This window comes from Hylaeus anthracinus, unplaced genomic scaffold (genome assembly GCF_026225885.1).
Source record: "Hylaeus anthracinus isolate JK02 unplaced genomic scaffold, UHH_iyHylAnth1.0_haploid 4, whole genome shotgun sequence".
Lineage (NCBI taxonomy): Eukaryota > Metazoa > Arthropoda > Insecta > Hymenoptera > Colletidae > Hylaeus > Hylaeus anthracinus.
In genome coordinates, this window is record NW_026535289.1 from 13,689,802 (window position 1) to 13,694,583 (window position 4,782).

Genomic DNA, 4,782 nt, shown 5'->3' on the forward strand with positions numbered 1-4,782 from the left:
AGCTCAGTGCCCTCTAGCTATCTATATCTGAGCCTAGTACCCTCTAGTCCTCCCCTAGCTGAGCTTAGTACCCTGTAGCTCCACTGTAGCTGAGCTCAGTTCTCTCTAGCCCCCCTGTAGCTGAGCTCATTGCCCTCTAGCTTTCTGTATCTGATCCCAGTACTCTCTATCCCGCTCCTACCCTAAGCTCAATGCCCTCTCGCCTCCCTTTTCAAGATTATAACAATGTCCTTCCCTGGAATACAGATCGCCGCCTCTTGCAGAATCTCTAAACGAACAATTCCTTTCACGGTATATAAAATATCACATATTTGGTGACCGAGGATGAAGGAAACCGAAACCTGAAAAACAACGAGTTTGAAAACGCGACGTTAAATCGTACGGGTGGACGACGAATGACTTCACTTTTTAAAAGTAAGACAATGTTTCTGATTTTTTTTTTTTCTTTTTTGTTGTTGTTTGTTTGCTTCACAGTGAACTCATACTCGCAGCAGAATTCGTGGCATCTGGATACCAATTGCAAGGGGTAACGCGAACATTGTACAGTGTGGGGTAATTTTATAGTAGTCGCAGACACTCGAAGAACCGTTTAAGATGTCTGACCAGGGCCCGCGTTCCCAGCTTCAATCGAGATATCGAATTTACCTTACGAGGCAATTATCCGTAGCTCGATGGAAACCGGCGAGTTTCGATTTTTACACTCCTCGGGTCTCTCTATATTCTCGCTTCGACTCGTGAAAATTAATCGAATATTCCGTACCGGAACACGGAGCGGTTCGATATCGAATGGAACGAAAACAGAAGACGGACACCGGAGAAACACCGGTACCTCCCAAGAGCGTCCCGATCAATTTTCACCGAGCAAAATCCTCGAATGCTCACCACGGAATTGATATCAACATCCTCTTCTAATCTCCGGCGCGCGAACCGTACAGGAACTCGATTTCTCGTCGTGCCAAGTTTCAACCATTCGGAGAACACGGATCCATCCGTACGATTTTTCGACGTTTCCTCCGTTCGACGTCGACCCGATTCCAGCGCCAAGTTTCATTGGCCTCCTCCAGTCGAATTCCTCTCGGTGAGAGCGTTCGACCGGTACGCTTCGGAACGGATCCAAGGCGGTGGACGCGTTCCAAATGGTTGAACGCGATACTTGGAACGTTTTCGCAATTTCCGTCGATGACGAGCCCGCGACGCCGCGTCGCTGAACGCGATCGCGAACGCCTACTCAATCCGTCGCACAAGTCTACGTACGTCCATCTCCTACGAAGAGAACGATGAAAACAAAAAAAAAAAAATAGAAGTCGCGCGCGAACGACGGGTCGCCGTGGGTCCTACGAAACGACGATGAATCAATACAACGACAGGAACAAGTTTGGTAAACTTTAATATACCTGTGATATTTTGTATGTACATTTTTTGTTCGTGACATGGTATTCCTTATACTCATTGTTGCTTTCTCTCTCTCTCTCTCTCTCTCCTTTTTCTCTCCCATTTTTTGCGTTTTTTTTTCTTGTAAACGAATCGATACAGTAAAATATGTTCTAATTTCAACCGACAAACAATTTTTTATTTTATTACCTATGGGATTATCAAAACTCTCTCGTATTTGGTAAAATATTGCGGATTTTATAGGTGTACGTAGACTTTCGCGACTGACCGTCGATTATCGTTCCCCGGGTGTTTCGCCACCCACACCGCCGTTCGAATATCGACCGAGCATTCTTCGAAGCTTGCCGCGCCAACGGAATCGATCGTTCGCGCTCCAACGAAAGTTCCCTAACGCTCGAACGGAATACACGGAAATGCACGTACGGAGTTTCGGATTCGTGCGATTGGTAGTTTTCGCGTTAAAAAAAAAAAAAAAAAAAAAAAGAAAGAAAGAAAGAGAACAATCGAACCGGGGTTATCTTCGACGCGGTGGAAGTACCGCGTTCGGAAATCAGAAAGCTACGACGAAGAATGAACGTCCGGCGCGGCATTCGACATCGGGCACGGTGTCGGTGTCACCTCGTTTAATTTCGCTGGACATTGTAAACAGCAAATATAGAATCTACTCTCATCGGCGCGCGTACGCGACGTTAGGTCACGCACAGCGTATTATATACGGCTCGCGTTCGAGATCGTGACTTTATAAAACATAGAGAATGTACAGTGATTCTGTTATAATACACTGTGCCGTGCGTGCGATCTCTTTAAAGGGTTACACCGCCTCGATCGGTACGCGCTCCTCGATTTCTTTTCTTTTTTTTTTTTTTTTTTTAAACGGGCACGCGCGTACGCGAACGAAACGAGCTTCTTCGCAACGTGCGTGCAGCGGTCGCTTCAACGATTAGTACAATCGAGGAACGATTATTGTTTCGAGCGGCTTGTATCGTTTACGAAGGAAGCAAATGGCGCCTGTCGACATCCGCGTGACCGGTGCTCGTTTCTTCGTCGATCGTCACGTATGCCCAACGTCTTCGAGATATCCACGAGGGTCCGATTACTTCGTGCCACTAAAGAACTTTCAATCTTTCGAGAGGCTCAAAAGATTCGAAGACGGTGTAACCCGTTAACAACCGACGTTCCGTGCGAGAACACTGATATTTACTTCTCGCTCGCGCGTCGTTGTCCCTCTCTTTTGTCCGATTTCGTATATTCTTTTTTCTTTCTTTTTTTCTTTTTTTTTTTTTTTTTTTTTTTTATAAAGACTAGGTTTCACATAACGTATTGTATATACACACGAACACAGTCGAACTTTTTTCGTTTTCTTTTCCTCGTTTCGTCTTTTTCTTTTGTCTCGTTTTTCGGTTTTTTTTTTTATGTATTTTTTTTCTTTTTCGGATCTGTCGCGCCTCTTTCCTTCTCGCTAAATCGTCCTCGAGCAGCTTCGTTCAATTCGGCGAATCGTCATCCGTGATCTCGGACCCGAGAGAGACTATTTCCCTTCGACTTTTTTTTTTTCATTACATGTAAACGAGAGCTGCCTGTTCGGCAGCCACTCCGACGTTTCGAGGAACCGCTGAGTGTCGGGGCGGGGGAGGAGGAGGGGAAGAGGAACGACGGTGAACAGAGACAGGCAAAATTTTATTCGAGCGTCGAGCGACGAATAAGAGCGGCGAGCGACGATTTATTCGCGAGAGTTGTCCGATCGCGGTTCGTTTTTCTATCGAACGTTTTGCTCGTCGCGAAACGTTTCGTACCTGCCAATTTTTTTGTTTAACTCCGATTTATTCGTTATTCGAATTATTCGCGCGGGCGGTGATTTCGCCTGCTTCTGACGTCGAGAAACGAAACGTTCGCGTAGGAAGACGGCCGGATTGAGATAGAGACGGAGGCAGTGGTGAACGAATCAGAGAAAGAGTGACGCGACGGATGGTGGTGATCGAACCACGGCCGAATGGGCAAAATTCCGTTCGAATAACGAATAAAAGTAAACGTTCATTTGTTTCGATAACTGTTTATTCGTTCACCCGTGAAATAATTCATTTTCCAATTCGATCTGTACGATACGTCTGTAATTTGTATTCGACGAATAAACGGCTCGGTGGTTTGTTTCTTTCTATTCGTTGTTCCCGACACGTGAATTTTGCCCATCCCTGTCAGCGAGACAGTGCGAAGAACGAAACAGGGACGGAGATGCGGGTGGGTTGGTAACGTGCGCGTGGGTGACGTTTGGCCGATTACAAGCGAGAACGACCAGAGAGAGCAAAAGGAGACGAAAAATGATGCGCGTCGGTCGCGCGGACGTCAACGAAAATAGTACCACGTTTATCCGACGGACATGCTCTGCAACAAAGTACGATCGAAGTGGATCCTGTGACTGTTCGAATTGGTCGACGTTCGAACGCTGTATTCGCGGTTATGCGCTACCGATACGTTTTTTAGATACTCGAGTTATTTTTGTGTTTTGACTATCGAGCTGTTAGGATATTTAACAGATTCGAGCCGGCGTGTACCACCGGTGGCTCACGCTCGCGTGTATATCAAACGGGGAGTAGCAGTGCGCCGCCCCATGGAGCGAGAAACACAAATAGCAGCGTCGACGCGAACGGGTTAAATACAGAGCAATGTAACGAGTAGTCGATACTCGAACAGTACTCGAGTAACATCCGTGCTCTTCAGTATCCGAAAAATGATCGGCTACTCAACTAGCACGAGAGTACTCGGCTATTTCGAATCGAATATCCAAGAGTGTCCAACAAATTCCCGATCCAAGCGTTCGAACAACGAAAACGTTCGACCAGTCCCCAGCCCTTGGATCGAAACCGGTCCCATCCGACGTCGAGGCTCGACGTCGGGATCCGCGGTGTCGAATCGGAATCGGGAGCAATCGGCGCGAACGGAAACGGGACGAAGGGGTTTCGCGGGCCATGGGCCACGTGGCCAGGCCCTGAATCCGAAACGAAGCCTAACCGATACCGACACGCTAAAGCTTAAATCGTACAAAGCACCAGTGCGTACAAATCACTCATCATCGTCCACACGCGCAGCATCACAATATCTTCCTTTCACACGTATAATTTACCATCGACGCAGTGACAGAATATATTATATATATGTATATATATATATATATATATATATTTGCATTTGTGTATATACACACATATATATCTATATATATCTATATATATATATCTATATATATCTATAGATATAGATAGATATATATACACACATATATATCTATATATATCTATAGATATAGATAGATATATATACACACATATATATCTATATATATCTATATATATATATCTATATATATCTATAGATATAGATAGATATATATACACA